Below are 12757 nucleotides of genomic sequence, written 5' to 3'. Positions count from 1 at the left end.
GAGTGGAGCACCACCCAGTCCCTAACAGGTGGGAAGGGCTTTGCAGGTGGAGGAGCAGCAGCAGCAGCAGCGGGATGCCGATCAGAATACACAGGTAAGGAGGTGTCTGTTAGGGCTGAAGGTGTCGTTCAGTGGTAGAGTGGCTGGCTGGCATGAATTCCTGAGTTTGATCCGTGGTGGGAGTTGGGTAGAGGAGTAAGAGAGAGGATGTGTGCTAGGCTGTGAACATCACAGGGGCTGTAGCAGGGCTTGCTGTGGAAGCTGGATGCAGTCCTGGCTTAAGAAGTATATTTTCATTTCTAGCCCAAGGAACCAAGTAGCACAACACTTCATTGTACTCTGACCTCTCTGTGAAGAATGAAAAGGAATAGGGAGGAACAACAGGAAAAGATTGACACTCTGGAGGCTACTGCAATGGTCTGAGCCCCAGATCTGAGTAATATGGGCAAAGGCGGGACTGGAGAGACCGGGACAATGGCGATACCTTCAGAGAAGCTGAGAAGTAGGAATTAAAGATATTCCAGGCCCTCATCCCCCAAGCATGGGAGAGGGTGGCTGTCAGCCCAGAGCCGAAGCCAGCTCTTTGCCCACCCCTTCCATTCCCCAGATAAGCAATAGGCAGCCTTGGGTCAAGGTCTCTTCATAATATCACATTGCGGGAAGGGGGAAGGGGGGGAGCCACTGCAGTGTAGTGACTAGCCGAGATAAGCCGAATACCCAGATAAGATCCTAGTTTGCTTCAGAAAGAAAACAAAGCCTGGTGCTTTGGAGGACTCGGGCTGATTCCACTAAGAACTGTAGTCTGGGTGCCCTGAAACTTTCATTCTGACCCTAGAAGAAAATCAAAGAGGTTTCTGAAGCTGGGGGAGAGAGAGCGAAAGAGGGAGAGAAGACAGGGTGGGGGAGCAGAGAGAGCATAAATGGCAGTTCTAGGGATGGGAGGGCTAGGCTGGGATCTGGGTGCTGAGCCGTGGGAGTGAGCCTGCAGGGAGTCTGGCCCCGAGAGTGGGGTGATTTCTCAAGAGTGAGGCCGGCACTGTGGTGGTAGAGGCATGAGTGACAGAATCATGGGTGAACAGCCCAGGAGGAGCCACAGTGAGCTCCACAACACAGAGGGAGAAGGGAGGAAGGCCAGAGTCCAAGCTATTCCCTCTGGTGTTCCTGAGCGTTGCGGGCAACAGATTCTCATATTCTTCCAGGAAAACCTCTAGTTGTGAAAGGAGGGAAGAGACGGGGCTCACATCAGGGACAAGATGCTTCAGGATTTTCCCCTTTGCTGCCAGGTCTTAATCCACAGAAAAGGGGCTGCCCCCACTTATTGGAGCTTCTTCAAGTTCACCTTAACGGCGGCAATTTGCCTTCCTCATTCCACTTCCCTGCCTGCGACATCACTTCTCCTAACTACCACCCAGCTCAGGTGCCACCTCCCCCAGGCAGTCTTATGTAAGTCCTGCCCACCTTGCCCCACTGCTGGCTGAGATAACCCTTAGGCACCGGCTACTAGCTGGACATCACAAATACCTCCTTCGCTTTTCAGAACAGAGACATTTAATGGAGGGTAATTTTTCCCTCCAGGGAACGTCCCTCATGTGTGCAGACGTTTTCTGTTGTCACACTGACGGGTACTATTGGCATCTGGGAGACAGAGGCCAAGGTTACTGCTAACCTTCCTATGATGCCTAGAGAGGCTCTTTCCACCCCCAAGAATGGTCCCACCCAACCGTCAATAGGTCTGAGCTGTCCGTGAAAAGTGAATGCCAATCAAGACTACATCTCCCAGTAACCTTTGCAGTTGGATGCTGTGTGAGACAAGGTATTAGCCAAAGGAATATAAGCAAGAGTAGACTAGAAGTAGAACATTTAGGCATGTCTAAACCACAAAGAGGAGGAAGCCTGGGTCTCGAAGTCACCACGGGAAGGAAAATCACCTGCCTACCAGAAACACCCATTCTGGATCATTCTGAGTAAAATATTCTTGTACAGTACTAAGGTACTAAGCCATTAAGTGACTGGAGGCTGTTAGAGCAGCCTGCCATGCCCTGGCATAGCTTTGGTTCCTCTGTGTTTTCCTAGGCAGTCACAGTCATGAATCCCTCACTCATTCATTCATTTCTGCTACAAGTGTTCCTTATGTGTCGGGCTCTGTGTGAGGATCCAAAGAAACACTTGTAATGAACGAGACCTCACGCAAGGTTCCTGTCCTTACCTGGCTGATGGCATACTAAGAGTTAAATGACAAGGCACAGTTGATGATGCCAGGAAGGTGATGAGAAACAAGGGCAGCTCCATGCTCAGTCAGGAGAGAGGGAGGTAGGTGGGAAGTAGCATTTTCTAGAAAGAAAGCCCAAGGTGCAGGGAGGTAAGATACACTAAGAAGATGCTGCACCAGGCTGTGGCACCAAGAAAGGGCACAGGGGCACCCAGGCCTCTGTCTGGGTACTCTGGGCTCTCGGATGGCCGGTTTTCTCATTTGCTATCACCCAGACTGACTGGACGCTCCTGAAAGCAAAACCTTTATCTTGCCTCTTGGGTTCCCAGTGCCTGTATTGTGCTTGGAATTCTTTCCTCTTGAATGACCCGGGAGGTTTTCCCTTCCAGCCTTCTCAGACCAGAACTCATTCTAATCTCCGTTCAGTCCTCCTGTTCAGCAGGCATTGTCCATACCCACAGAAACTCCAGAACCTCAAGCCTGGATAGTCACCCTGGTGCCCCATGTCCACATGATCATTAGTCTCCTAAAATCAGCTTCCTTAATGCCTTGAAGATCCTGGCCAAGGCCCTATTATCCTTCCGTTTCCTTCCATCCACTCCGCCACAGGCACCCTGCCGCTGCTCGTGCCCTCGCCCCCATCTTTCTCTGCCATCAGTTAGCCTTCACAATACTAACGCCATAATTTTACTGCCCTCCCTGGACTTTCTCTGAGCCTGCAGGGTGAGATTCAAACTCCTGCCAGGCCCTCCCCGCAAGGGCCTTCATTGTCTGTCTTTGCCCTGACAGGTTCTGGTTTCTGGTTTCTTTGAACTTAACCTCCTAGCTGGAGCCCTACTGAGGCCCTCACACTCGGAAGCCTTCCTTCGGGGTCTTGCTGTGTGCTCCTGTGTCTACCTGGAAAGCTCCCTACCCGCTTCTGCATCTGGCCTTCGCTTATTTGCCCTTCAAAACTTAGCGCAGCTGCGAGAGCTCTCAAGCAGTCTTCCGCCAGTGCCTTGGTGGATTTTGTCAGTTGAACGTGAAATGTCTCACGTAGGTTCGCATGCTGGAACACTTGGTCTCTGGCTGTCCGAGAAAGCGGTGGAAACTTTAGGAAGTGGATCCTTGTCAGAGGAAGTGTTTCACTTGGGACTTTACATTCTGACGCACTTCCTGTTCAAGCTCTTACCCCCCCCCCCCCCCCAATGTGGATAAGCCCTTTCTCCTCTAAGCTGCTTTTACTAGGGAATTTTAGCATAGCAACAGACTATTGACTCAGACAGTGGCCTTTCCCTGAACTTGGATGAGTAGATGGACTTTTGGCTGGATAAATAGGGGATGGATGGGTGAAGGGCTAGATGAATGAACAGACAGATGACTAAAATCTTGAGAAGGTTCTCAGTGCTATTTGTGAAATGGACTCGCTGCTATCTCCTGGACTTCACAGACTGACTTCCTTAAAGAAACTCCTCCCTCGAGTTAGGATTTAATGCTACCCTCTCTGTCTTCAGAGAACCCCGTTATGAGAGACTGATCAACTTAACAGCATTTCTGTCTTTTATGAAAGCAGAATTGAATATATTGCCCACTGTGTCACTCGGTGTCCTTTAGACAAGGACTCATGATAAATTCATGCTTGGGGTTATTTCCAGGAAACACTTTGTCTCCGCAGATAAAGATGTGTGCTTGTTGCTGGCGGGAAATAAAAACCACCTCTTGACCGGTTTCCACTTCTGCTTCAGCTCCGGAGTAGGAATACCTAGTTTTATTACCTTATTAACTCCGTGCAGTCAGATCAATTCAGGGGCCTGGAAGTGGCAGCTCTTCCTGTTTTCTTCCAATGGAGTCAGTTTGGGCTTTACTCAGTAAAAGTTTTGCACTTGTAAGTCTGTTTTTTTGTTTTTGTTTTTGTTTTTTTTATATATATATTCGAGACAGGGTTTCTCTGTAGCTTTTTGGTTCCTGTCCTGGAACTAGCTCTTGTAGACCAGGCTGGCCTCGAACTCACAGAGATCCCCTGCCTCTGTCTCCCAGTGCTGGGATTAAAGGCGTGTGCCACCACCGCCCGGCTGCACTTGTAAATCTGAAATCTTCCTCAAGCCAGTATCGGTGACCAATGTCCCAGTGTGGAAGTCGGGAAAGGGAGGGTAAAACACGAAGCTTCTGGTTGGTGCCTTAGTTAGGGTGTCTCGCGCTGCGACAAAACACCATGCCCAAAATCAATTTGGGAAGAAAAGATTTATTTCATCTTGCCCTTTAGGTCACACTTGAACACTCAGAGAACTCAGGAAGGATAGGAGCTGATGTTGAGGCCGTGGAAGAGTGTTGCTTCCTAGCTTGCTCCCCAGGGCTTGCTCAGCCTCTCTGACAACACCCTGAACCAGGGGCCCACAATTGTGGACACCATCCACCGTGAGACGGGCTCCCTCTCGTTAATCATCAATTAAGAAAATGCTCCACAGGCCAATTGGTGTGCGCCTTTTCTCAGCTGAGGTTTCCTCTTCCTGAATTACCCTAGCTGGAATCAAGTTGACATGAACTAGCCAACTCAGCAGGGATCTTGTATAGAGTATCTCCAGAAATCCACATGTGGCTAGCATAACTGGGTCTAGCAGAGAGACCTAAATGGGAGGTGACGAGCCAGCCTGATTCTGGCTTTGTCGCTGTCTTATTGGGCCTGGCTCGCTGGCCACTTCTGCAGACCTTTAGGTTTCAAACCTGGGACAAACTGCCAAGGTGCTTATTTAACATATCAAAGTGGACCATGCCAACCAGGTTCTTCCAGTCTCTTCCTGTTACAGGGCCCCCTTGGCCCGCATACCCTGCCCCCTACCCTAAACTCCAGCCCAGGGGCTGGGCTGCCCTTCCCTATATAAGCCAAGCATTTTGGTTACCTGGTCTTTTTGCTTACTCTCTCCTCTCTTTGGGCTCCTGGCTGTTGCACCTTGTTTCCCTCCCCTCCCCCATTCCTCACATGGCTTGGGGATCACTTCCGTTCTGGACTCTCCCAGATATCCCTGCCTCTGGCTATGCTCTCCTGCGCTGCCACAGATCTATAATAAACTTTCTCCTTCACCAAACCCAGGAGCTGTCACGTCCTTGCCTTTTTATTTCTTTTTTGTTGTTGTTGCTCACCAACCATGGCCTTTCTTTACCCCAACTTTAAGTGCAGATCTCATAGACTGACAGTTTTACAAGATTGCTCATAATAATTGCTGATAATAATATTGATTTTCCTGTACTGAGGACCAGACTTCATACCGGGAATCTTACATGCATCTTGCCCTGTTTATTCTTTTTTTTTTTTTTTTGTACTGGGGACTGAGCCTAGGGCCTCACTCTTGCTTGGTGAGAGCCCTGCCACTGAGCTATATTTATCCCTAGCCTGCATTTCCCTATTCGAAATCCCCTTAACTACTTGTGGTTGCCCTTTGCATATGAAAGCAATCCCAAGTCAGCAAATAGCAGAGCAAGCATTTTAACTCAAGGGCACCAGTTGCACCTTCCAAGCATCTGCCTACCCCCTCACCTGTGGGCAAAAAGGCACTTGAAGAATAATCCCGCACCACCCGAGGAGTGAGGGATTGCTGGCGGTGTTGCCAGGAGACAGATGACACAAGTCACAGTCTTGCTTCCGGAACACTATATGCTCCTTTCCAGAGCCCTGGAAATGACTGTCTGGTTTACAGCCTGCTTCCATTGCTGAGACAACTTGGCAGCAACTTCCTCTTTCTCCTGATACGTTGTCCTCAGATGTCCCAGTCCCACCTCTGGGCAGTTTGACCCTTTAGATATGAAGGAATGGGAATGGAGTGCAGCTGTCTATAGATTTTTAGGGACTTCCAAAAGAATTTGAGGCCTGGATTTTTTTTTCTCTTTTCTTTTTTTTTCTTTTTTGTTGAGATAGTGTTTATCCATGTAACAGCTCTGGCTGTCCTAGAACTTGCTCTGTAAACCAGGCTGGCCTCGAACACACAGAGATTGGCCTGTCTCTGCCTTGTGAATGCTGGGATTAAAGGCGTGCGCCACCATCACCTGACCTAGGCCTGGAAATCTTTCTTAGTGCCACAATACTTTTTATTTTTAAAATGGCAACATGGAAATCAGTAAATGTTTAATCAAATGCAAAGTATAATGTTATGTCAACCTCATTAACTGCCGAATTTGGTAGGCATAAAATTTTCATTGCATTTGATAAGGATTTATAGGTTAGAGTTTTTCTCGTTGCTCAAGATTTCCTGAGGAGGCACCAAGATGGGGTAGAAACCTCAGTTGTCCAGATATTAAATAAATTATTCATGGCCAAAATTTTTTTTAAAGCAAATGGCAAACAGAAAAAAGCTTTGCAATTTTCTTTTATCCCTGAAAAGATGTACATATTGTGAAAAGTGACATATGCCAGATGAGGAAAGGGTGGGAGGCATTTTGTTTCTGTTTGTTTATTGATTGTCAGTTTTTTGGTTTGTTTGTTTAAGGTATGGTCTCACTATACTTCTCTGGCTGCCCTGGAACTCAGTATGTCTACTAGGCTGGTTTCATATTCAAAGAGTTCCTCCTGCCTCAGTCTCCTGACAGCTGGCTTTTGGAATTCTTTTTCTTTATGCATGCTAGGGTAAGTACTTTGAGGTGTACCCTATGCTCCATTAAGATTTTAAAAGAGCCCAGAACACCCCCACTTTTTTGAGTTTTGCAACCTTGACATATTTGTGTCAGAAAGGGAAGTGGACTTTGACTGGCAGGCACATAGGAATGCTGCCTTCCCCTAAGATCAAAAGCACAGGACTGGAGAGAGAGCTCATTTGGTAGAGTACCTGCCTAACATTCATAATACCTTATGAACAAGGCGTGGCAGCGTGTGCCTGGAATCCCAACATGTCCTTGGGAAGTGGGGCTAGGAGGGTCAGAAGTTCAGGCTTGTCCTTGGACTACAACAATAAAACAAAGTGTCGATTCCTTGAGAAAATCAACAGGAAAGGAAAAAACTTTATCAAAGTTAACTAAAAGGCAGGAAAGTAATATCCAAATTAACCAAGTCAGAAACAACCATGTTTTCATTTCTCTAAGCAATGAAAGAAAAGTAAAAGAAAATAAGTAGGAAAAACAGGGAGTGGGGGTTGGGGATGAAGGTGGGGGAGCAAGAATCCTCGCTTTGACAGCTAACTTGCAGTGGAGACAATATATTCACCAGACCACTGAGCTCTTCCCATATATTGTCTCAGTTGGCACCAAACAGCTCTCTGAGGTCAGGGTTTTATTAAGTCTATTTTGTAGAGAAGTCAACTGAAGCACACAGGGTGAAACAAGCTGCCCAGGGTCATATTCAGAGTAACAGGGAAGTTAAGAACTTTCCCAAGTTAAAAATAATTCATAAATGAAAGAGTGTCTGTGACCATTAATGCCAGGCTTCAAGAACTAAGAAGAAAAGAAGTGGAAGGCAAGCCTGTCTTGTTCAGTATTCTGTCTTCAGCATCACTAGTCGTGGGTGCTAGGGGGATGTACCTCCCTAGACACTGGAATTAGCTTAGTCTGTGCCAAGCACTGGTGGCTTGCTTTGTTATATACAAATTTTGTATATTGAGATTAATTTTTTAGAACATACTGTACATACATTTTTACTCTTGTTCAAGGTGTTATACATATATAACTCATTTAACAATGTAATGCAAATCTGTAATCCTTGAAAATTATTATTACCAACTGTTTAGGATAATAAAGGTAGGTTAGTAGTTAACCACCTAATATAATTAAACTTGTAGTCACATAAGGTATGTTTTCAAGGTCAAACAAAGATATATTTTAGATAGCTAGGTAATCTTCAAAAACATACATCCATACAGAGACATAAATAATATGGCATTTAATGGGGGCTGGAGAGATGGCTCAGAAGTTAAGAGCATTGCCTGCTCTTCCAAAGGTCCTGAGTTCAATTCCCAGCAACCACATGGTGGCTCACAACCATCTGCAATGGGGTCTGGTGCCCTCTTCTGGACTGCAGGCATACACACAGATGGAATGTTGTATACATAATAAATAAATATTTTAAAAAAGGAATATGGTGTTTAAGATGTTTTAATAACATAGGCTCTTTTTTATGATAATGAGACGTTTGCTCCTGGAAGCACCAATCTACTTCAGAGAAGATAATGGACATCAAAGAAACTCCATATTGAGTTTACTTTCTTTGTGGCAAAAGTAAGCCACTGAACAAGAAAATGCCCCTGCCTAAACTGCTAACAGTATGCTGTCCTAACTGGGGTCACCACGAGCTCTCTCTCTCCCCCCCTCCTTCCGTCTCTGCACACCCATCCCTTATTTGTTGTTACCCCCCCCCATTAAAGTGCACCCACGTGGGACCACGGCATGTCCGTGTCTCCTTCCTAACCCCGCACTGCCGTGTGTCTCACGTAATGTCTCCGCTCTCTAACCCCACAGACAAGAAAGACAGAAAGAAGAATAACAATATCTATACCCCCCTTTTTCTTTCCAAATCAAGAACCTTGAATCTAATCTCCTTTAACTTTTTTCCTATTAACTCATAACAACTTGTAACAAATACTCTAAACAAAGACAAACATCCAAAATCCATTTTGGGGGAATGTGGGTATAATTTTCTAGGATACTTCCTGCCGAACGGGGGATGCTGATATTTTTATGGGGACCCAAAGAAAATTTAGGATTATGGTCAAGTCCTGGCTGGAGTATTCTGTGAGGCTGGATCTTCTCAGCCAGCAGTCTTGAGGCTGTTCTGGATGTAGAACTCAAAGGAAACTGCAACAGAGGTTCTCTGAAATGTTGGATGATCCGGGCCACCCATTTCCATTGGAAATTTTCAGGGGTCTTCCTTGACCAAACCTTATTTTTCTTAACCAAGAATGAATTCACAGCCTCTCACTTTCTGTGGAAACGAAAACAAAGCCTCTTCTCCAAAGTAACATACCTTTTGACTTAAATTTTGAAGTCAAGACTTTTTCAAAATATATAGGTTGGATTAATCCAGCAGCATTTATAATCAAATGTCTTTTAGCAGCTGTTGCTCCTTCTTCAGCAGTCAAATAATTCAAAGACAACACCATAACATACAATATCCAGATTCTCTGTGGATTTTTCATCTTTACATGGAAGCTAGGCTGGAGTGAGAGGGATCTAGGAGCGCTGTTTCTTTTCTCCTGAACCCAAGTGACTATGTTTGGCTTCAAATTTCTAGAACTGGAATTCCGATCCTGGTTCTGGCTTTAGCTGGTAGCTAAAAAGCCTTGGGCAAAGGACTTTTTTTTTTTATAAATTTGTACCCCAAAAGTTAAGCGCCAAATGAAGCATGATTAATAAAAACTCAGAGACAGATATTGGGGTTCAACCTGAAGACCAGAAAAGCAAAGCAGCCAGCCACTGGCTCTTACCTTGACCTCAGTCCGAAAATGGTGATCCTGCCTCTAGAAAACCTCAGAATGAGACTGAGACTGAGAACTGTCTCTTCCGTTTTGTAATCCTTTCTAGTTCTGGGATTAAAGGCAGGCATCACTACTGCCTGGTTTCTGTGGCAAACCAGTATAACTGCTGGGATTAAATGTGTGTGTCATTGCTGCCTAACCTGTAAGGCTGGCCAGTGTGGCTGTTTTACTTTTCTGATCCTCAGGCAAGCTTTAGTTATTAAAATACAAATGAAATGTCACTCCACTTGGCTCCTTCATGAGCAGTGATCTGTCTGGGGTACAGGACTCCTTTAATCCTTGTGCCTTACTCTATGGGGGCCCATGACTGGTGTTCAGAAATGCAGCCAGTGACATGGGGTGGGGGTTGAATAGGGTGATACAGTGCATAAAATGCTTGCTGCACATACATGCATGAGAAAGATCTCATCTACCCAGCATTCCCATAAAAAGCCAAGAGGCTGTAGTAACTCCCTTGCAATATCAGTATTTGGGAGGCTGAGAAAGATTTCCCTAGGCAAGCTGGCCATCTAGGTTAGCCCCAAGGAAGAGCTCTTGGTTGGGGAGAGAATCCTGCTCCAGGAAACAAAGTAGAAGAGACATCAAGGTAGACAAAGTCAATCTCTGGCCTCCACATGAATGTGCACTCACACACAGGAGAGGTGTGTCTACACAGTGACACACAAGCACACACACACACCACACATGAAAAAGTAATCAGAGTCTCGAGAGGCTCACATGATGACTTCCACAGTTAAAATTCTCCATCGCTCCACTTAGCCCAGAAGCTGCAGCTCAGAGACTCTGATAGCATACAATTCAATGTAATAAAAAATCAGACCAATGTACAGTGCTTCAATAGGCCTCTTCTGTGCCAGGTATCCTAGCAACTACTATGTGTTAAACAATCACTTCATAATAGAGCATCTAGCACCATTCTACTCATCCCTAGAGAGTTGTTTCTCTCTGCCTCCCCAACACTGGGATTGCATGCAAGTACCACTGTTTCTCACCTTTTGCTTGGGTGCTGAGGATCAAAGCCAAATCCTTATGCTTGTGTGACAAGCACTTTACCAATAGAGCCATCTCCTCAACCCCTCAAGTCCTTTTAAGTAAAGGAGATTGAGATAGGGTCATGCACAGAGACAGTCCCTGTGAAGACAAGGAGAAGATAGTCTACAGCTAGGGAAAAGAGATTCTGTCTACATTTCTTTATAATCATTGTGATAAACTACCTTCAAAAATATCTGATGTATTTTGCTCAAAGTTCTAGGTAATAGTTGAGGGGATGCCAAGGAAGCAGAAACCTGAAGCATCTAGTCACATTATCCACATAGTCAAGAGTGGATAACAGTGACTTTGTGCATATATATTTCAGCTCAACTCATGTACTTCACTCTTATTCAATTCAGGATCCCCTTTAAAAGAAATGTTGCCACCCACGGTGAATGGATATCTATGTTGATGATCTGTCTTAGTCAGGAATTCTACTGCTATGATGAGACCCCGTTACCACGGCAATTCCTATAAAGGAAAACACTTAGCTGAGGTGGTGGCTTACAGTTTCAGAGGCTCAGTCCATTCACAGCATTATGGGGGGGGCATGGTGGGTGCTCAGCAGACATGGTGCTGGAGAAGTAACTGAGAGTCCCACATCTTGCAGGCAACAAGAAGTTGACTGAAACACTGGGGATATACTGAGCATAGGAAACCTCAAAGCCTGCCCCCACAGTGACGCACTTCCTGGGACAAGACCATATTCACTCCAGCAAAGCCACATTTCCTAGTAGTGCCACTTCCTATGAGATTATGGGGCCAATTACATTTAAACTACCACATTGTCTTATCACCCACAGTCTTGCCCTCAAGCCACCGTAATGCTCGCCATCACTCCCCAGGTTCTAGACTCTGTCAAATTGGCAATTAAAACTGATCATCACACTTCTGAAGACAACTTTGATGATGTTCAAGTCCTAGAACAAGTTCTAGCCTCTAGAACTACTAAAAAGTGAATTCCTAATTTTAAGCACATAGTGTGACAGCCTTCACAAACCATATACTAAAGCACATAGTGCTCACCTCAGTGTCCTGTGACAGGTGATAGACAACTCAAAACCTAATGAAATCTTAATTTGGACCCAAGTAGGCTCACTCTAGTGTCTTGTAGTATGTTCTCTGTATTATCCAATATGATAATCCCAGACCCAGGTGGCTCTTGGGCACTTGAGATGTGCCTAGCGCAGGTGAAGAACCATTTTTTTTATCTTTTATTTAGATAGGAATGTGTGTGCATGCACACATGTGCGTTCATGCTTGTATGTTCCTACGTGTGTATATACCCGCCACCCCAGTGTCTCCGAGAAGGTTTCTATTGCTGTGATAAACCACCATAATCAAAAGCAACTTGGGGAGGAAAGGGTTTATTTCAGTTTATAGTTCATATCCTAGTCTATCTAAAGGAAGTCAGGACAGGAATTCAAGGTATGAACCTGGAGGTAGGAGGCCAAGGAGAGTGCTATTTACTGGCTGATTCTTCCTGGCTTGTTCAGTTTGGATTTTTATACACCAATGGACTTCCAGCCGAGGGCTGTACCACCTACAGTGGGCTGGGCCCTTCCTCATCAATCGCTAGTTAAGAAAATGCCCCATAGGATTGCATGCAGGTCAATCTTATGGAGGCATTTTTCCAAGGATTCCCTCCCCTTGGATGGCTCTCACTTGTGTGGAGCAAACAATAACCTCTCCAGGACGCCCAGGAATCCTCCACCCCACCCCACCCCCAGTGCCGGGGCAACACTGTGTGCTGCTGCCTGGTTTCTTTATATTGTCATTGGTGACCTGAATCCACAGCCTCGTGCTTACAGGGAAGTACTTTATCCATCGAGCCCTCTTCTTTCCAGCCCAAGAACTGAATTTTTAAACTTATGTTAAAATACAATTAAAATTTCAATAATCCCGCGGTGGCTGGTGGCATTCAGATCAGATGTAGCTTTATGCGGTTTTAAAGACATCACTTAAGAATTTTTCAGCATCTCGCAGAAGCCTGTGTGCTCTAAGAACCCCATCTCTATCTTTGTTCCCTATCCCCACCTTGTTTTGCTTTTTTCCCCTCTCCTGTCCTTTCTGACTTAGACCTAGA

Source organism: Microtus pennsylvanicus, chromosome 13 (genome assembly GCF_037038515.1).
Source record: "Microtus pennsylvanicus isolate mMicPen1 chromosome 13, mMicPen1.hap1, whole genome shotgun sequence".
In the NCBI taxonomy this organism is placed as follows: domain Eukaryota; kingdom Metazoa; phylum Chordata; class Mammalia; order Rodentia; family Cricetidae; genus Microtus; species Microtus pennsylvanicus.
This window is presented reverse-complemented; position numbering follows the sequence as displayed.